Genomic DNA, 22,009 nt, shown 5'->3' on the forward strand with positions numbered 1-22,009 from the left:
CACCGTCCCTGCTCTCAATGCTTGTGATGGAAAAGAGATGAAACAGACATAAGAAACTAATTACCTACTTCATTGTGTAATGCAATTTTTTACTTTAATATTGTATACGTAAACAAAATTCAACACATTGGGGTTTTCCCAATAAGAAATGAGATCAATTTTATGCTTCTCCAGTACAGGCACTTTTAAATATCAACCTTTAAAATTCTATTGTACTTTTAAAAAATGTTCACTTTTGGTAAGTTTGGTCAAGTTTATATACATACCCATATGTAAGTGTATATCTAAGTATGTAGGTACATCTAAGTATATATGCATATAACTAAGTGTATACATATATGTGTATGTATGTTGTATGAGTGTTTATGTATATTGGTATATAATCATCACCTCAATCAAGGTATAATATTTTTAAATCACCCAAAAATGGTAACTTTGTACTCTTTCACAGAGTACAACCCATGACTTCCCTTAGGCCCCTACATTTGTCTTTCCTAGAGTTTTAGAGAAATGACATCATAACGCAGTAGGCAAAAATAGGTTTACAGTTCTCCGTATGGTAAAAGACATGCAGGTTATGATTATTGCAGTAGCTTTATTAACTGTGTTTTGTGCAAATATAAGATCCTGGAGGGCTGGAACTGTGTTTAATTCATCTTTCTTTCTCGGTACATAGGGTCTTGCTTGGCACATAATAGGTCGTCAGAGTAACAGAATGGTATGCTGACTAAGTGCTTAGGCTCTGCAGTAAGACAGACAAGGATTTAAATCCCTGCTCTGCTAATTAGCCAGATTTCGTACCTGTTATTTAGTCACTTGGAGCCTCAATTTCCTTATCTGTAAAATGGAAATAATTGCATTGCCTTACATCATAGGGTTGTTTTGAGGATTAAAAGAGCTAATTGTGATAAAGAATTTAGCAACATGCTTGTTATATAAATTCTCAATAAAAAGAGCTATTATTTTTTTAAATTTGTAGTTTGTAAAATGTTTCCTTAAGCTGACCTCAGATAATTGCTTAAAAGTTCCTCAGTGATGTTTGTTTATATCTTACTTGAATATTTTATAAAATATCATCTCATCCAATGAGATTATAGATTGGATGCTGCTGCTCCTTAACTTATTGCCCATAGGGTGAGATGAAAGTAGGGGTATTTTTTTATTTGTGAGACGAGGAAATGTACCAGAGGACCTGCGATATTACCTTATATTTACCATATATGAATAATGTCCCACATTGAAATCATTTAATTCCCAAATGAAAGTCTGTTATAAAGACAAGCCCTACCTTTAGAACATTGTTTCACTGATAATTTAGGAATAATATTAAATGTTCTCTATGTTGTTGAGTAGAATGCTGAACCCAAATGTGAGACACTAAATTAAAATTAACTTGATATAATGCACTGTGGGGTACTTGTGGAATGCAGCAATAATTTTGAGAATTGAAATTTGAGTCAACAAATATTTATGGTTTTTACACATAAAGCATAGTATTCAGTTCTATAAGGAATAGAAGATAAGCAAGATGGAGTTCCCTCCCTGGAGGTCCTGTGGCCTAAAGCAGGAAATTGGGTATCTGAATGCAATGATAAAAAAAAAAAACAACCAGTAAAAAAGGTTTGTTGATTAAGTCAAAGCAGTTTTAGTGCCCAGCTTTATAAAAGGGGAGCAAATTATACTTCCTCTAAGCCAGGCAGGTTAATTTTGATATCTTTAAAGATTCTGTGCTAGATGAAATCATTGAACAGTCAGTCACCACATAGCAGAGCATGAGCACTGAGTAGTCACTATCTTGGCTTTGCAAAGAGCAAATTGTACCAGATCGATTTAATTTTCTTTTTCAAGAGGTTGACAGTTTATATGGACATTTAGGAAGTAGGATATGTAATTTATCTGAACTTCAGAAAGGATTTTGATTCAGTCACACATGACATTTTAGCACTAACTCAAAGGATGTGGTCCAGTCCAGACCATATTCCTGTAGGAAGGGGCCCAACTCACTGACAAGTCACAATTGAAAAATGGTTACTAAGGGCTTAGTATCAACAATGAATCTTGTTTTATAAATGCATACCCCAATGCTGAAGTTATTCTGAACTTCTATCTGTGTCATAGATAAATAATTGAAAATAAACTCGTGTGTTAGCCAAAGAAAACTCTAATACAAGTACTTTGTAAGGTTGTTATAGTTTAAATGAAATGATCTTAAACCATAAAAATGAACCATTATATACTCTATGAAGGGTAAAGGACCAAGTTCAAAATAACATGCTGTGGTCATCATGAGCAGTACTGAAGGGCAATAGAAGATGGGAGCAGCTTGGCCACAAATATGGCAAAAAGACTTGGGAGTCAATAGTGGAACCCAATCCATGTATCCCTGAGCAATAATAGTGCTTTTGTTGATAAGCAACACATAATCTTAGGATGTGTACAAATGAATATGATTTGCAAGCATGAGGACCCCAGAAGTCATCACTGTGCAATTAATCAGTTGTAGTCACAGCTCTCAGACTATGGGCAGTCCTCTGGTTATGTCGGACTTGACATACGTCGTTTCATGGTTATGTTGCCATCTCCCATTTATTTATTAAAAAAAAAAAGTTCCATCATTTCGACGTATGTACATATGTGCTTTATGCTTTTTATTATTAATTTACCACAAGTAAAGGTCAGGAATTATCTTTCTTTTAAATGTTTTTTACTGTTTCACTTCATTACTGCTGTGTATGTGCTCCATGTGAGTGCAGTAGGTGCTTATGTAGGTGGATTCCCACTTACGGTGAAAATCACGTTAAGTTGCGCTGTAGGAACCGATCTCCGACGTAACCCAAGGACCTACTGTAGTATAATTTTACACTGCAGGGAAGCTAGAGGGTCCAGAGAAAAGCATTCTAAATACGTAAGATGATGAATAGATACTTCTTTAAAGTTTAGACTAGAGAAGAGAGGCCACTCTTCAAATTATACAGAAGTATCATTTAATTTCATAGTCATTTATTGAGTAGCAACTATTGTCATCCATTTATGGATTAATTATTTTGTTTTCATTTTCACAAGTGAGAATATAAAACAGTTGAGTTTAAGTGTAGCAAGAGTTTCGTAAAGGAAGTACTCTTTTACTATTGAGGTAATTGAACATTAAAACATGTTATCAAAAGTTTCTGAAATATGCTTTCTTAAAAGCTGCTTGGCACAGATATTGAAGGTTTTGATTTAGTTTAGTGGTTCCAAAAATCTGACATTGTCAGGATTTCTTCGATAGAATTTTTAAAAATACGACCTTATTGAAGTTCTAGAGGCCTGGTGCACAAATTCTTGCACGGCTGGGGTCCCTTAGGGTGCCCTGCGGGGATTGGGCCTCGGCTTGTGCCCCCAGGCTCACAGCCCCGCCGAGCACCCCGCTGTGACCTGGCACGACCCCCTCATCTGCTCTACTATCCCACCTGCAGGGTGATCAATCGGGGCTGACCCCCCCCCCCCCCCAACCTGGATCCCTCAGCACCTGGGAGCTGGGCCGCCGGCGGCCCTATCCCCTCCCCCCCAGCCGCAGCTGGTCACCATCTGTGGGGTGATCAGCGGGGCAATCGGTGGGGTGATCAGGCCCCTGCTCGCACCTGGCCTTGGCCTGGCACCACCCGCTCACCTGTTTCACCATCCTGCTGCAGTCCCACTCTCGTCGGGGCCCATCGGGGCTGGCAGCACCTCCACTGCCACCCGCAGTCAGTGCCGCATCACCGACGCCCGTCATGTTCTGTGCCACACCCTGGTGGTCAGTGCACATCATAGCAAGTGGTCGAACTCCCGGTCGAATAATTTGCATATTAAGCTTTTATTATATAGGATAATTGACCTACTATAAATTGCATATATTTCAAGTGTAATGTATGTACCAAAGAAACTATTGCCACACTCAAGACAATGAACATATTTTTCACACCCTCCCAAATTTTCTCATGTCCCTTGTAGTTCTTCCATCCCTCTCAAGGCAACCGTTATCTGCTTTCTGTCATAGGAGATGAATTTGCATTTTCTAGAATTTTATATAAATAGAAACAAACTTTATACTCTTTTTCATCTGGTTTCTTTCACTCAGCATATTTATTTTTAGTTTTGTCCATGTTGTAATGTTTATTTAGTTTAATAGTTTATTTCTTTTTTATTACTGAACAGTATTCCATTTATGGATATACACATGTATATATAGGGTGTCCCCAAAAATATATACACATAGTTTGAATAATTATAAAGACAATGTTTATTAAAATACATTTCATTTTCAAAATTGAGCTATCAGCTGTTAAAGCGTGTGTACAGCTTTTTGGGACATCATATATATATATATTCATTGATGGGCATTTGGGTTGTTTCCACTTTTTGTCGTTACAAATAAAGCTATTATGAATTTTTATATGCAACCTTTTGTACAGACAAATGCTCTCATTTCTCAAGGGTGAATACTTAGGAGTAGAATGGAGCAGCTCTGATTGGTCGGTGAAGATGTTGATGGGGCCCTAGCTAGTTTGGTTCAGTGAATAGATCATTGGCCTGTGGACTGAAGGGTCCCAGATTTGATTCCAGTCAAGGGCACATGCCCGGGTTGTGGGCTCGATCTCCATAGGGGGCATGCAGGAGGCAGCCAATCAATGATTCCCTCTCATCATTGATGTTTCTATCTCTCTCTCCCTCTCTGAAATCAATAAAAAATATATATATATTTTAAAAGATGTTGATGGGGATATATATAGATAGCTGCATAGCTCTGATTAGATGGGAAAAGCCTCAGTCCTATTGGTTGATATAGGATTTCAGGAACTCCTTTATCAGGGCTGGCTCAGATGGCAGAAACACAGTGCAAGCAGGCAGGCCAGTGCAGGGACAAGTAGTTCAGTGTAGGCTTCTCCCCATGTAGAAATGGCGTTAGGCTCTGTTTTGTTTTTTTTGTTGTGTTTTGTTTTTGGAGGATATTTCCTCCATTGATTTTTGGAAAGAGTGGAAGGGAGGGAGATAGAGAAACATCAATGTGAGAGAGACATAGCAATTGGTTGTCTCTTGTTGGCACCCAGCCTGGGGCCGGGGATCAAGCCCTTGACCAGATCAAACCCACGATCCTTCAGTCTGCAGGCCGACACTCTCACCACTGAGCCAAACCGGCAAGGGCTAGGCTCTGTTTTTTGTTTTGTTTTGTTTTTGTTTTTAGTTTGAGCCCAGTTAGCCACTGGGAGCCCCCTTTAGTAGGTATGTTGTTTCTCAGGGAGTATAATATCTGTGTTTGTGAGGGATATTGGTGTGTAGTTTTCTCATTGCGTCTTTGTCTGGTTTTTGTATCAGATTAATGTTGTTCTTATAAAGTGAGTGAGATAGTTTTCTTGCTTTTCAATTTTCTGGAAAGATTTGAGAAGAATTGCTATTATTTTCTTTCTCAATGTTTGGTAACATTCGCCAATGAAGCCAGCTGGGTCTACTGAATCTCAATCTATGGGCAAATTTAAAAAGTCTGTGTATAAAAAGATAAAGAAAAGAATTTGTATCAAAATCCCCATCTGATTCTGTGGTACATCCACATTTTTGGAAACACTGATTTGATTAAATATGACCGTAAAGTCCAATCCACTCATCAGACCACCAGGAATGGGGCCGTTCTCAAGAGGCAACAGGACCATTCATGATCAGCCTCTGCACGTCAGCTTTGAACTGTACCAGCATCTTCAAGAACCTTCACTGCTGAACTAGAACTCTCTACCCAGAAAATCCGGGGCAGGAGGCCATTCTGACAGAATGGTAACCAAAGTTTACTTGGTATTTAGTATCATGCATACAGATTCCTTTCTAATTCATAGCTCATAGAAAACCAAACATTTGCTCAAATCTGACATAAGAGGAAAATTTCTAGAGAAAAATTACATTTTTATAAAGAAAATGAGTTATTCCTTGGGAGTGATTAGGCCTTTATTAATGTTTGGGATGATTCAAGTCTTTTTCAATAATTGTGAAATTTCTCCCAATAAAAGTCACCTTAGAAATTGTTTATTATGCATTAGATTCAAGTCAGTACTTTTCTCTTCTGTAGAACAGCTATCTGGGGGTGTCAGTAGTGGCAATTCCCTAGGCACATGCTAATTGATGGGCTGATTTATCTGTAACATATTTGGTGAACCGTGCTGTGACTATTTTCACAAAGGGCCAACTTTCACACAGATTACTTAACTAAGTTCCGATCCTAGGAAGATGGTACTAATTTGAGAATAATAGATGTTCATTCACTACCTACATCCATCTACTTGGTTGACTAAGTATAGAATTATTTTAAAAGCCTAATGTCCATAATTCTTTTCAGTAAATCTATAATCAATGCTATTAACCAGTCAGTGAAATCGCCACTTCATATTGGAGGCATGTCACTTTATGGGCACTTTGATCATCCTAATTTTATGCCCCCATAAGAAATCCTATATAATAAAAGCCTAATATGCAAATCAACCAAATGGCAGAACTACTGGTTGCTATGATGCACACTGACCATCAGGAGCCAGACGCTCAACGCAGGAGCTGCCCCCAGCTCGTGGGCCCCAGGACAGCCAAGACAGGTGCGAGTGGGGTACCCTGATCACCCCACCAGTCGCCCCACAGATCAGCGCTGATCGCTGGCCATGCCTAGGGACCCTACCCACCGGGCTTCTAGTAGAAACATAATATTATGTGGTAGATGTTGTGTAAGTACATGTATTATAATCCTTCTAGCTCAGAGGTTAAACTTTATTTTTATGCCATGGCTCCTTTAATATCTGGTGATGCTTATGGATCTTTTCTCAAAAAAATGTTTCAAATGTATTAATAAAATTATAGGAATATAAAAGAAACCAATTATATTAAAATACAGTTATCAAAATATGTTTAAGACACAATTCTGATATATGTGCTTTCTTATTAATACAATAAAATAATCAGATCTAGTTGCAGCTCTAATAACTATTATAATTTTTCATTGAGAATGAGCTCCTTAGTGGCATTTTGAAATGACTGCAACAACTATAATGTTACATGAAAATATCATTGTTCATAGTCTACAGTTGTAATAGAAGGAAATGCTAAATTTCAGTTCGTTTAATAAAAATAACATATTTTTTTTCTTTTAAGTTCATGGACCCCCTGAATTCTCTCCATGAATCCTAAGAACCCCTGCCCACCTTCTGTTCACTTTTAAATTTTAGTTTTTGAATCACAAAAACTAATTTATGCAAAAATAAATTGTGAAAGAATATGGGAGAAAAAAATGAAGGTCCAGTTTTCTTGTGGAATTGGCTAAAAGGCTTTATTCAACATTTCGATATACATTTTTTTTCATTCCATTACTTCCTGCTGGAATTAGCATTGTCCTCTTCAATGAACCGCTAATTGAACAGCCTGACAAGTATGACTTAATCATACAGCACTTCTAATCTTTGAAACCCATTTAGAATGTTAGCACAAAATAGAAATATAATGATATAAGGGAGAGAATTATATACCATAATGAAATTCCAGCTCAGAAGAACCTAATTGGCAGCAAGCTTGGGACCCTTAACTCAGAAGTCCTTCGGGTTTTGTCTTAGACAAAACTTACTTCTGAGAGGCTCTGGGGGCAAGGTGATGGTTAGAGGATATAAGCAAACAAAAAGGAAGAAGCAGGTAAAGTCATGTTTTCAAAATATTACGTTCAGAAGAGTTGCATTCTATCACAGGTGTTCACTTCATATGCCAACCCTCATATTTGCAAGTTGCTAACTGGCATTGCATGATTAGATTGAGTAATTGCACACGTCAGTAAAAAGCCATAATTACCTAAGAAAAATGTATGCATTTTGTCTGGGTAGGACTTAGGACTCAACCATTTAGCATGTCTTTTAAATTTTGACCAATTATAAATCTGTTAGCAGCACAGAGAGTAAAATCCTATATTTTCTGTGGATCCTGACACAGGTGGGTTCTTGAATATTGTTTACTAAACAATTAGCTTTAACATTTAAGATGGAATGGAAAAAAACACGTACAGCTTGGGAGAATTGCCTAGCTTATGAGAAGCCTTGGGGACTTTGTTAGAAATTTCGGTTGTTCTCCATTTCTCAAACATGTGACAAAAACTCATAGCTTATTTACAAATAGAAAGTAACACTTCATAATACCTGACAGCTTTCAGAGCTAGATTATATCTGTCCTTGTCTGAAGGGCTCCAATAACACTATTGTAAGATATTTTCTTCTGACCATCTGGCAGTTCTTAGGAACCAATCTCTCTCAACATTTTATAGCTACTGCACTGGTTACAGCTAATCCTTTCAATGAATGAGCTGGAAAATGTAGATACATCAATATCATATTCTTTTAGAGTCCATTTAATCCATGCCCTATTATTATTTCCTTTAATAGGGCCATTATCTTCTGTGAAAATGAAGAGTAATTTGTCAGAATCATTTTTTAAAATTTAAAGATCAATCTATGTAAATTTTTTTTAAATAAAAGAAACCATAGATTTTTTTTTTTTTTTTAAGAATCTCGAAAACACTCATTAAAAATCTCAGAAATGGGAATCTGGGGCTTAGATTCCACACATGTCTTGGGTCTTATTTTTCATTCTGGGTTTAAAATGTCTAGTGTAATAACTGAACTTGTGTTGGGCTGACAGTATTCCTGAGAAAGGGTGTATGTTAACAGTGGTGTTGAAACCTTAGCAAGGTTGATAAAAGCAACTTGTGTTTGTTTCTCTTTTGTTTGTTTTAAGACACTAAGGAGAGATTGATTCCAGTATGAGAATTTTGTGAATTTTCCTTCAAAACAATTTGGTGCTCAGTGGACTTTGAATAACTAATGGTTTTTAAATACCTTGCCTTGCAATTTATGAATATATCATGGGAAGTGTTCAAGGTTTTTATTTTAACCTAGGTTTTACTTTAATATTGGTTGAAGACTTTTGTTAGAAAGGCTGTTACTTATTTCCACATTCTGAAATTGATATTTATCATTGAATTGAAGTGAAAATAGTGATTGATCCTTTTTTTAGATTGAGTTTTAAGCTGTTCACAACACTATCTCCAGCTTCACCATTCCACGATAGACCGCCACCATCACGAGGTCACATGTTTCACAGAAACATTTTCTCCGCTAGTGTTTTGCACTTTCATATTTAGGCACTTTAACCTGGGCAAGTTTTTCTTACTGTTGTTCACTTAAAACACACACACACCCATGTGCTAGGCCAACTCTTCATAGGTTGTAGGATAATATTGATTTGTTATGCCCATAGTTTTTTTGGTATCAAAATTAATTTTCACAATTTCTATAGAGTTTTATTCTGAAATATCTTTTTATTTTCTCTCAGATGGGGATTAAAATTACCTCAATGTTAAGTAGACTCAGGCAGGAATTTATGGAAGGTTTGGCTGTTAGCTGACTGGATTAGAGTCCCTCCTTTATTGGTATTCTTTTCTCCTTCCAATTTCCAGGTTTCTGTCATAGCCTAAATTTAGGGAGGGAATAATGTCTCCAAAGTAATTATAATATCTGGCTACATATTTTTAAAAAAATATATTTTTATTGATTTCAGAGAGGAAAGAAGAGGGAGAGAGAGATAGAAACATCAATGATGAAAGAGAGTCATTGATCAGCTGCCTCCTGCATGCCCCCCACGGGGTATCGAGCCCACCCAGGCATGTGCCCCCACCGGAATCGATCCCGGGCCCTTCAGAGCCGACACTCTGTCCACTGAGCCAACCCAGCCAGGGCCTGGCTATATTTTGACACTCTTTGATTGAATATACTGTAAATATCAGCTATGCCATTACTTAAAACAACAACTATAAAACTAGAAGAGATCTCAGGAGGTCACTAGCATAGCTTCCTTTCTCAGAGAGACTGTTTCCAGAAAGAGGAAAGCTATAGTTTCTGTTCTAGCATAGAGTTACTTTTGGTATCACATACTTCCATGTGATTAAGCCAACTCTTTCTTACTATTTACCAAACTCCATTCTCCTTATTTCATCTCCTCTTATTCTAAAACATTGGGCATCTTTATTTTTTTAAAAAGTTATTTTCAAAATGAGAGAATTTAAACTCATTATTAAACATTTTCACTATTAATTACTTTTTAATGTTTCCTAAGACAGTTTGGAAAACACACAATGTTAAAAGGAAATTTAAAAATCATCCCATGTCCTCTAAGAGCTGGCTGTGCTATGGGAGGCAACACGAACACAGGGCACGAAGTTGGTGGGTGTGTCCCTGTCCCCTCTCAGATGTGAACCTAGGTGTCTTCTGTGGGGGCCACAGTGAGGGGTCACTTAGTTAGTGATATAAAAACAGCACATGTTTAGAAACAGGGAACAATGACTGACAGAAAATAAATATCCTCATCCCATGTCCAGAGTAATAATTTCACATATGTCCCTTGCTTCTTTTTTCTCTATGTATGTACTTTTTATTTTGTGTTTTACAAAAATAATATACTGCACATACTATTTTACACTTTGCATTTAAAAGATTTATCAGTCAATTTTGATAATATTCTTCTACCCCATTATTTTTAATGACTACATAATATTCCATAGTGTGAATGTACCATATGACCCAACCTGTTCTTCCAACATTTTTATTAAAAAAACAAAACTGCAAAAATGTCAAAATAATGCTACAGTGAACACAAACATAAGGTTCTACAGCTAACATTTTATTATACTTGCCTTATTACATTTCGATTGAACTAGCCCTCTCTCTACCTATCAGTCCATCTTGTATTTCAAACTAAGTTGTAGATATTAGTGTACTCCTCTCCCTTCAAGTACTTGAGCATCATTAACCAGAGTTCAATATTTTCTTATTTTCCTAACTTTTATTTTTAAAATCATTTTACTTTTAAATTGTTTTCCAATTTATTGGGGAAAATAATATCCTATATAATAAAAGCCTAATATGCAAATCGAATGAACAGCAGAACAACTGGTGGAATGACCGGTCGCTACGATGCGCACTGACCACCAGGGGGCAGACGCTCAACGCAACAGGTGCCCCCATGCTGCAGGCCCCAACCTGCGAGCAGGCTGTGCCAGGCCAGCCAAGGCAGGTGCCAGTGGGGGGCCCCCGATCACCCCACCGGTCACCCTGAAAGATCGGCCCTGATCGCTGGCCAGCTCTAGGGACCCAACCCCTACCTGTGCACGAATTTTGTGCACTGGGCCTCTAGTTTATTAATATAATTGAATCAGCTTGATATTACTATGCAACCAAATAACCAAAAATTTAGTGGCTTAACAATAAGAAACACTTTATTTACTCTTGGATTTGTAGGTTAGCAGTACAGGTTGAGCTCAGCTGAACAGTTTTTCTGCTAGCCTCAATGAGATTTTTTTTTTTTTAAGAAGAGTTTTTATTTTTTATTTTATTGTTGTTGTTAATCCTCACCTGAGGATATTTTCCCATTGATTTTTAGGGAGAGTGGAAGAGAGAGGGAAAGACAGAGAGAAATATGGATGTGAGAAAAACACATCAATTAGTTGCGTCCTACATGAACACCTACCGTGGCTCAGGCCGGGGAGGAGCCTGCAACCAAAGTACATGTCCTTGACTAGAATCGAACCCTGGACCCTTTGGTCTGCAGGCCAACACTCTATCCACTGAGCCAAACCTGCTGGGGCCACACTGCGATTATTCATGCGATTATTCATGCGATTATTCATGAGACCAGTCATCTGGCAGCTCTCCTGAGTCCTCTGGAGCAAGATGTACTCACTTGATAGATTCCTAGAATTGGAGTTACTTTATATAAATTAGATATACACATACCAAATTATCCTTATTAATTATTTAAAACTAGAGGCCCGGTGCATGAAATTCATGTACTGGTTGGGGGGAGTCCCTCAGCCAGGCCTGTGCCCTCTCACCACCTGGGACCTCTTGTTCCTACCGCCCACCTGCTTGCTGCTCCTTACTGCTCAGCTTGCTGCTCCTTAGCGCTGCTGCAGAGGTGGGAGAGGCTCCTGCCACCACCGCTGCACTCGCCAGCCGTGAGCCCGGCTTCTAGCTGAGCAGTGCTCCCTCTGTGGGAGTGCACTGACCACCAGGGGGCAGCTCCTGCATTGAGCGTCTGCCCCCTGGTGGTCAGTGAGTGTCATAGCGACTGGTTGTTCTGGTTGTTCCGCTGTAATGGTCGCTTAGGCTTTTATTATATAGACTAGAGGCCTGGTGCACAAAAATTTGTGCACTTGGGGGGGAGGGGGGGTCCCCTCAGCCCGGCCTGTGCCTTCTCGCAGTCTGGGACCCCTCACGAGATAACAACTTGCTGGCTTAGGCCTGCTCCCGGGTGGCAGAAGGCACGCCCAATCCCTAGGTGCAGCCCCTGGTCGGGCTCAGAGCAGGGCCGATTGGGGAGTTGGGGTGCCGCCCCCTGTCATGCACTGAGCAGGGCGGATTGGGAGGTTGCGATGCCACCCTCAGTCACGCTCAGGGTAGGGCCGATTGGGGGGTTGGGGCACTGCCCCCTGTGACACTCAAGGCAGTGTCGATGGGGAGGTTGCGGCGCCACCCCCTGTCACGCACAGAGCAGGGCCCATCAGGGGGGTTGGGGCTCCGTACCCTGTCATGCACAGAGCAGGGCCCATCAGGGGGTTGGGGAGCTCCCCCCTGTCACTCACAGAGTAGGGCCGATAGGGGAGTTAGGGCACCACCCTCTGTCACACACAGAGCAGGGCGGATCAGGGGGTTGGGGCACCACCACTATCACACTCAGGACAGGGCCAATGAGGAGGTTATGGCTCTACCCCATCACACACAGAGCAGGGCCCGTGGTGGTGGGGGAGGGTTGGGGTGCTGCCCTCTATCACCCACAGAGCAGGGCCGATCAGGGGGTTGGGGCACCGCCACTGTCACACTCAGGGCAGGGCCGATGGGGAGGTTATGGCTCTACCCTGTCACACACAGAGCAGGGCCGATCAGAGGGTTTGGGCGCTGCCCCCTGTCACGCTGATCCAGTGCCAGGAGGCCTCGCGGCTCCGCTGATCCCAGTGCTGGGAGGCATATTACCCTTTTACTATATAGAATAGAGGCCTGGGGGCCAGCTGGTTTGCCCTGAAGGGTGTCCTGGATCAGGGTGGGGGTCCCCACTGGGGTGCCTGGCCAGCCTGGATGAGGGGCTGAGGGCTGTTTGCAGCTGGTCACACACCCTTCAGGGTGGGGGTCCCCACTGGGGTGCCTGGCCAGCCTGGGTGAGGAGCTGAGGGCTGCTTTCAGGCTGGCGGTTGTTGACTGAAGCTCCCAACTGCTCCTTTTTTTTCTCTTTTTTTAAATTTTATTCTGGGCCAGCTTTAACTCTGGCTCTAGCTCTGAGGCTTCCGCTGGTTTGTTTGCGTTCTATGATCGAAACAATGTATAACTCCAGCTCTGAGATCCCGTGGTTTTGTTTAGCTTCTATATTTGTTACAAAGTTTCAAACTGCCAGCTCAGAGGCCAGCAAAACAGGCGGGGAACGTTGGAGTCCTCCTTCACTGCAGCAAGCAAGCCTCATGTTCGCTTCCAGCTGCCTGGCTGCCGGCCGCCATCTTGGCTGACACTTAATTTGCATATACTCACTGATTATCCAATGAAAAGGGTAGCGGTCGTATGCTAATTACCATGTTTCTCTTTTATTAGTGTAGATGGTTTTCTTCCCTTAGTTTTTCTTTGTATTTTTTTCAATTCAAAGTCATTTTAATTCAGAATAACTTCTTGAAATGCTTGCTGCATTTATTTTATTGAATATATTGAGTTAGGCATTAAGAATGATGCAAGAGAAAGAAATATAAGACATTGTGTTTGTTCTTCAGGAAATTATAATCTAATTGGGAAGATAACACCAACTCTACTTATAAAATGGTCAAATGGATTTATATGACCTTATATGGTTGTCAGATTGCTTACCTCTTTCCCCCTTTTTGGAAGACAGGTTGGGTTAATTACTTGACATCTAGTAAACATTCAGTAAATAATTACTTAGTGACTACCATTAAATTTCAGAGAAGGGCTGAGTAAAGTTCTCTAGACTAGGGTTTTTGTTAAGGAGGTGGGACTTGATTTAGATCTTAGACTAGAAGTAAAATTTGTTTGTTTTTTACTATTTCAAAAGTTTAACAAAAAGTTCAATACAAAAATGTACATGACCCAATTTTATTTTTTGGTAAAACACGTGCTGTGAAGAGGGGACATGTTGAAGCAGTTGATTTCTCTTGTGAACACAGCCATTCTCGTTTCAAGACTTCTAACATGATGATACTATTTCCTTGTATTACCACCATTCCATTATTGTTCTGTCTAGTTGCTATCTCCACACATTCATCTATCCCAAGATTCTTAAAGGGATCAAATCCCCACAATATTCTTTGGACATGTCTATCACCATTTAATTTCATTGATAACTTCTTGTCCAAAAATGGTCTTTAATAAGAGGGTGAGCTTTTCTCATGGTGTCTACTCAGTGAGCTCACAGATACCTCCAAATGGAATTCTAGAGATACAATTTGATTAGTCTTTTTTTTTTTTCTTTTTTTAAAATATATTTTTATTGATTTCAGAGAGGAAGGGAGAGGGACATAGAAACATCAATGATGAGAGAGAATCATAGAACGGCTGCCTCCTGCACACCCCCCACTGGGTATCAAGCCTGCAACCAAGGCATATGCCCTTGACCGGAATCGAACCCATGACCCTTCAGTCAGCAGACCAACTCTCTATCCTTTGAGCCAAGCCGGCTAGAGTGAGATACAGTTTGGATAAGCTAAGGAAAAGTGAATAGATTCATATATAGGTTCTTTAGAAAGTTATTTTATTTTTAAAAAAAAATATATTTTATTGGTTTTTTACAGAGAGGAAGGGAGAGAGATAGAGAGTTAGAAACATCAATGAGAGAGAAACATCGACCAGCTGCCTCCTGCACATCTCCTACTGGGGATGTGTCCGCAACCCAGGTACATGCCCTTGACCGGAATCGAACCCAGGACCCTTCAGTCCGCAGGCCGACGCTCTATCCACTGAGCCAAACCAGTTTCGGCAGTTATTTTATTTTTAATTCCTCAAAAACTTTCTGGTTAGAAATTGCCTTCCTATTTAATACGAGCACAATACTTTTCTGCTGAAATATTTGTTGACCAAGCCCATCAAGGGATGACCAAAGCGCTTTTTTCACTACCACATTTTTATTTCTGACCATCTTTTATAGTACAAAGTGTGACAAGAAGGGAAACAACCAAATTCTCAAATTCAGAAACTCTTATCTGTAAACCCCATGAATTCAAAGTTAGAAGATTTACAACATATTGGAGGAAATATGTTTGGGGGATTTTGTGGGCACAAGCAAGCTTATAAAAGCTCATCTGATTTTTTTCTACAATTACTAAAATAAAATATTAATCTCAGCACTCTAAAATGTATATTAAAATAGTTATGAAATTCCAAAGAATTAAAGCTATAAACTTAGAAGGTTCTCTATCATTCAACTCTATGCTTACAAATTCATTTTGCTTTTGTTGCAGAGGGTGCTCATACAAAAAGATTTTCTTTTTCTTGAGTGTACTTGTTGATCCTCCAGCAAATTTTATGATGCAGAGTTCCTACCATGGTTCCAGAGATAGATAAAACTGGACATATGAGCTATTAGTGGTTCATTGTATGTAACTGATGGGAATGAGTATTCCCCCTCCAATCTCCTATTTCAACAGGTGTTACATTGCCTTAGGTCCCAACTGAGTGCCATTAGTTCCTGACAATCCGGCTTCCTCAATCTAAAAGGTAAAGGAGTCCAGTTCCAAGGCTTTGGCGTACTTTTTCCGTCTCCTGTCCCTCTCCCAAAGTCATTCGTGGCAGTAATTCTGTTCTCCTCTACTTTATTTCCCTTTTCTTATTTTCTATCCAATTCATTCCTTTCTTAGTTATGGGGTAGGGAGCCTAAAACTCTTGAGGCTGAAGAAGCCATGATTGAAAGTGTAATTAAGTTAAGGGGAACTGAAAGTTGAGAAATCATTATTTCTCGTATCCATACTTGTTATATTTAGTACATGTTGCCTTCTTCATACTTGTCATCTTAGCCCAACTCTGCTGCTATTGCTCGAAGCAATTTTGTTATAGCCTTTTCAAACTGTAGCGCATTCTTTTGAATATACTTGGTTGTGACAGATCTCTCTTGGGGGATAAGGTTGTTTTAGAAACAGGTACAGGTTATTTACAAACAATATTGGTGGTTTAAGTGGATGGAATCACATTCCCTAATATGTCTTCATATACATATACATTCACTTACACAGGAATACAATTACACATATATAAAGTAATGAGACTACTTAATATTGGCCTATCATTGGAAAAGTATAGTTTCCTAAGGTATTTGTTGTTGTGTTTGTTTAGGCACTACACTTCAGAATTTTAAGAATCAAAAGGTCATAACTAAAAGAAGGCTCAGAGGTTATTTAATAACCTAAGGCAGCTAAGAGAGATGAGATAACTCATCTGAGATCTCATGGGTAGTGATTGGGAACTCTTGAGATATTCGTTTCTTTGTCTAGAATCACACATCTTCCTTGTCCTGATTCTCCAGCACAAGAGTGAGTTCTGATGTAGTTGAGCCTTGTATGTAGAAGTTCTTAAGAAATCATGATGTTAATGATAGAAAATAGCCACCTTTATCACAGAGCTTCTTTACAATATTTTTAGTAGCTCCAAATTCCATTGATAGGATTATAATAATCTATAAGCAAATTTTCCCTTTCATCAGAAAAATATAAAAGTAAGATTTCTATATGATCATTTGAAGAATTTGAGGCTATACTCAAATACATGAGAATTATTCAAAATAAACTCCACGATCATCAACTTTTATGTTTTCTGAGTGTTTAAATCTACCATTTCAAGCATATTATAAGATCAGCTAGCTACTTACTTTAAAAAATCTGGATTTTTAAACTAGCCTCTAAAATACTAGCCAAAAGTGATTCCCTTCCTACAATAAACTATGTATCTAAAGTACCTATTTCATAAAATGATTTGGAAAGGAAAACGGCTGGTGAGGAGATTAGATGATAATACATAATCATTCAGAGAAATAGATTGGCTGAAAAAATTGCCTCTCAAGATGACGAATATACTTTTCCATTTAAATAACCAAAAAGATCAGCTTCTCTAACATTTTGAGAATCAAAAGATCTTAGCCTCTGTGATTCCCACTCAATATTGGGAGGGATGGTATAGAACAGTGGTCGGCAAACCGTGGCTCACGAGCCACATGCGGCTCTTTGGCCCCTTGAGTGTGGCTCTTCCACAAAATACCACGTGCAGGCGTGCACGTACAGTGCGATTGAAACTTCATGGCCCATGCGCAGAAGTTGTTTTTTGGCCTGGGCGAGTCTATTTTGAAGAAGTGGTGTTAGGCCGAAGCCGGTTTGGCTCAGTGGATGGAGTGTCGGCCTGCAGACTGAAAGGTCCCGGGTTCGATTCCGGTCAAGGGCATGTACCTGGGTTGCGGGTACATCCCCAGTAGATGTGCAGGAGGCAGCTGATCGATGTTTCTCTCTCATCGATGTTTCTGGCTCTCTATCTCTCTCCCTTCCTCTCTGTAAAAAATCAATAAAATATATTTTAAAAAAAGAAAAAAAAAAGTGGTGTTAGAAGAAGTGGGGGGTGTCGGTCAGTTGGTCGAGACGCGGCACAGGCGGGCTGTGGGATACGCAGCGCGGGGGAGGTACATTGTTTTGAGGTACGTTCTCTGAGATCGACCCCTTCCAACTCTCCCATCCACACTCGTCTATCTGAAACAAGTATACAAGACGAGTGTGGATAGGAGAGTTGGAAGGGGTCGACCTCAGCGAACGTACCTCAATCATATTGAGGACGTTTTTAGCAAAGGCCATCTTAGGAGTACCCTAATTAAGTTAATAACAGTGTACCTACCTATATAGTTTAAGTTTAAAAAATTTGGCTCTCAAAAGAAATTTCAATTGTTGTACTGTTGATATTTGTCTCTGTTGACTAATGAGTTTGCCGACCACTGGTATAGAATAATGGTGTCCAAAGCTAATCCACAGACTGGTACTAGCCCATGACAAGCAGTCTGTGATAGCACTTCCGTAGTGAAATGAGAAAGAGCAAGATAATGTGGTGAGTTTGTCATAAAGCTAAATATACCCAGCTTTTTATTATTGAAATGTCACTTTTTAAAATGGTAGTGAAAGTTGGAATCCCCAAAATAAAATTTAAAAAGTTGTATCATTCAGGAAATTACAGAAATCTGGGCACCATTGCCTTAGAGGCCATCCAGCTCAATTACCTACTCTTTCAGAATATAAATAAAGTGCCTGTTATAGAACTTCAATTATTTAATAAAAGTGGAATAAATTAATGACACGGTTCTTAATATGACCTCCTCAAGATTACTCTGAGAGACCAGTCTTCTATCGTTCATCATCAGTAGTTTGTTGCAGGTGTTTCTAGGCAGTGATTGTACTGCTCCTCCCCTCCCCCCACCATTTTTATGGCCATCCTGAAGCTTTCACTGAAGCTCAGCCTGCTTATATAGATTCTGAATCATTTGTGGTATTAGTAGCTCATAATTGCGATGTGTCACACAGCACCTCTTACTGTTCTTATAACAGTTCTGTGGTTTTAAAAAGGTATTTTGGTTCCTTTATCATCAGAGGGAGCATTTTGCCTCAATAGGAAATTCATTCTGTGCAGACAGGCTGCAAATTCTCATGACATGGCAGGCTCATCTGTCAAAGAATATTTTTTTATTCCCATATTCCTCTTTGATTACGTTCAGAATATGCCCCAGTAATGCTTGATGAGATTATTCTAACTCTTACAAACATTTTCCTCATGTTTTCCATCATTTCCAATAGCATGAAAAGGTTTAATTCACAGAGGAAAGAGTAGAGAAGTCTCTATATTTGTTTTTGGAAGGTAATTTTGGGAAGGAGTGTTGAGATATGAAACTTTAAAAATATTTTCAAACTTAGCAGTACCTGTGCTTATTTCCTAACTGGATACTAAGTTGCTCTGGCATGTATCATATTTCCATATGCTATGGGTTCTAGCTGTGAACATTAAAGCTCTAATGATTTACAGAAAAAAAGGTATTTTCTGTTTTTATTTTTTGTCAATTCTATTTATAGTGTATTGAAAGAACAGGAAATACTATGAATTATTGATACTTTTAAAACTGAAACGTGGTGTTTATGTACCATAATGAGAAACAAAATAGAAAAATTCTTAGCCATAGTGATTTAAGAGCAGAAATGTATAATTGATGCAATTAGATACCTAATTGGCATTTTAAATGTAGTCTGTATTTGTGCATATGTAAGTCATTATAATTTGAAAATATCCTGAATGTTTATTCTCTATTTTTTCCAAATTATAGTACTATACATATGTTTAATACTTAATTTTTTATTTTTAACAACTTTTTATTATAAAACATTCATAAAAGTAATGACAATAATATGAGCTTAGTATACCCATCAACCCTAGGGATTAGAGAGTTTGGTTCAGTTTTATTCTTATACTAGAGGCCCAGCACATGAAAATCGTGCCCTGGTGCGGGGGGGGGGGGGGGTCCTCAGCCCGGCCTGCACCCTCTCACAGTCCGGGACTCCTTGGGGGATGTCTGACTGCTGGCTTAGGCCCGATCCCCGGGGATCGGGGCTAAGCTGGCATTTAGACATCCCTCTCGCATTCTGGGGCTCTCACAGTCCGGGACCCCTTGCTCCTTACCGCTCGCCTGCTCCTGCCACCACCGCTGCGCTTGCCAGCTGTGAGCCCGGCTTCTGGCTGAGTGGTGCTCCCCCTGTGAGAGCGCACTGACCACCAGGGGCAGCTCCTGCATTGAGCGTCTGCCCCCTGGTGGTCAGTGCGCATCATAATGACCGGTCGTTCTGCCGTTCGGTCGATTTGCATATTAGGGTTTTATTATATAGGACTAGAGGCCTGTTGCACGAAGAGATTCTTCCATCTTCTGTCTTCACGGCTCCGGCTCACCTTCAGTCTTCGCTCCGCTGCTTGGAGCCTACGTATGCAAATTAACTGCCGTCTTTGTTGGCGGTTAATTTGCATATCGCGCTGATTAGCCAATGGGAGGCATAGCGAAGGTATGGTCAATTACCCTGTTTGTCTATTATTAGATAGGATGTTAGGGTTCTAAAAAATCAGCTACCAAGAATCCCTGAATCTCTGAAATATGTGCAAAATTCTCTATATAAAAGTGTTTTTCAGGCTCTATAGCTTTCAGCAATTTTTCATAGAATTCCCAAATTGTAACTTTATATAGCAACTTCTTTCTCATGAGGTTTTTACATAAATAGATTGTTGAGAGTGGTTTTCTATCTGTTTTCCACTCCCAGCACATCTGAGGGATGTTTGATGATTCCACGAGTAGCAGGGGTTCACTACAACAGTAGCCCTCAACTCTCAGGAGGGATGGGGTATGGGTGTGGGAGTGGAGGGTCCAAGAAATAGTGTTAATGGGCAGAGTGAGGAGAAGGTGGTGCAGAAGGGCTAATCTGAGCAAAAGGGGGATGAGCTTAGGGGCGGGGGTAGTCCCAGGATATCGTCTGAGGCTGGGTTTCCATATGATCCTGAAGGCATATTTTGTAGTTAGACTGAATCCACCTAGAAAGTGTATACTTAGGTATTTTAGGGAGAACACGGACAAACTTTGACTAAAATTAATGGTGGAAAATGAAGAAAGTGCAAAGTAAGTTACACTACCCCTAGTAGATTTGCTTTTAACATGTGGGCTCTGAAGGACCTGTAATGAGGAGTTTAAATTCTCTTCTTTAGCCCAGTAAACCTGGGTACCTTTCAAATAACACGACACCTTTAATATTACCACTTACAATTTTTAAAGCACTTTATTTTACCCTTATGCACAAGAATTGTGTTTGAACACTAATAGGAAGCTATTGTCATTAAAATGATCAAAGAAGAAAGTTAATTCATGGGAATGGTCATTCATGAAATAGAATAACCAGACTATTTTGCCACTTTAAAGGGGGACTAGCTATCAACATATGCTATCAATAAAATTTTCCAGAAAATTTCTAATCTCTCCCTGCCAATCAATAAAGATAGCATCACCTTCATCACCATAGTTCTAGCTGTCAGGAATGATGTATTTATTGACCGAAGGCGGTACTTGTAAAAAGCAGAGAGGAGAGTTAACTTTGAGGAAGTACTAATTGTGGAACTTTAGTAGTAGTAATTTCATGCTACTCTGAAGAGCATCACAATTACAAATATATCCTTACTTTTAGGACCAAATGCCTATTTGGTAGTTACATAGCTGTGAAAGTACAGCACAGTACTTTATTAGTTCCCAGTATAATAAATTCCATGAATAGATGGCTTACTTGCCACTGGACCAGACCATCTAAAAATCAGTAACATTGGCCAAATGCAGAGGAAAGATCGACTCAGGAGTTTAAATTCCAAGTTAATTAAGGAACATGTTTATTGCAATGACAGACCTCGGATGTGCTATGAAAACTCATTGAATTAATTACTAGTAAGACTATTTTAAATATTGTTGACCTCATTTTTCAACCTTTCTCTTTTTTTTCTATCTCCTCCCTGCCCCCACCATTAACATCACTGGCTTTTAAAACCTAAATAAAGATTTCTCTAAATATGACTAGGTCTTTGCCAACCTAATATCCCTGCTGCTTGCATAGAAATGTCTTCTATGTACATTATGTGGCAATAGGGGTAATGTGAAAAGAAAAAGTTGGTTGGGTATAAAAATATAAGGAATCCATGGTTCTTCTTTTAAGTTTACACAATATTTCAATGAGCATATTTGGGAGCAATATAATGTATCTGACATTATTTTTGGTAATATAGCAGGGTCACTGTCATGAAATTTTAACTCATGCATTTGTTTTTTGTTTGTTTAATTAGTATTAGAGGGTCTACTCTGTGTAGTGTGGTGAGCTTGTCGACAGCAGAACAAGCATATCAGTTGTTAAAAT

At 39.4% G+C, this 22,009-nt stretch overlaps 1 protein-coding gene and 1 pseudogene across 2 annotated transcripts in view; one reads left to right on the top strand and one right to left on the bottom strand.

Annotated features, from left to right (window-relative positions):
- The window catches only part of CAMKMT (calmodulin-lysine N-methyltransferase), a 282,803-nt gene that overhangs the window by 158,360 nt on the left and 102,434 nt on the right, over positions 1–22,009 (top strand). The gene's annotated exons all lie outside the window — the stretch shown is intronic.
- Positions 14,141–14,422, bottom strand: LOC139019565 (small nuclear ribonucleoprotein G pseudogene; annotated as a pseudogene).

The sequence above is a fragment of the Myotis yumanensis genome, unplaced genomic scaffold (assembly GCF_028538775.1).
Source record: "Myotis yumanensis isolate MYYU_CA2020_CCGP unplaced genomic scaffold, mMyoYum1.0.hap1 SCAF_11, whole genome shotgun sequence".
Lineage (NCBI taxonomy): Eukaryota > Metazoa > Chordata > Mammalia > Chiroptera > Vespertilionidae > Myotis > Myotis yumanensis.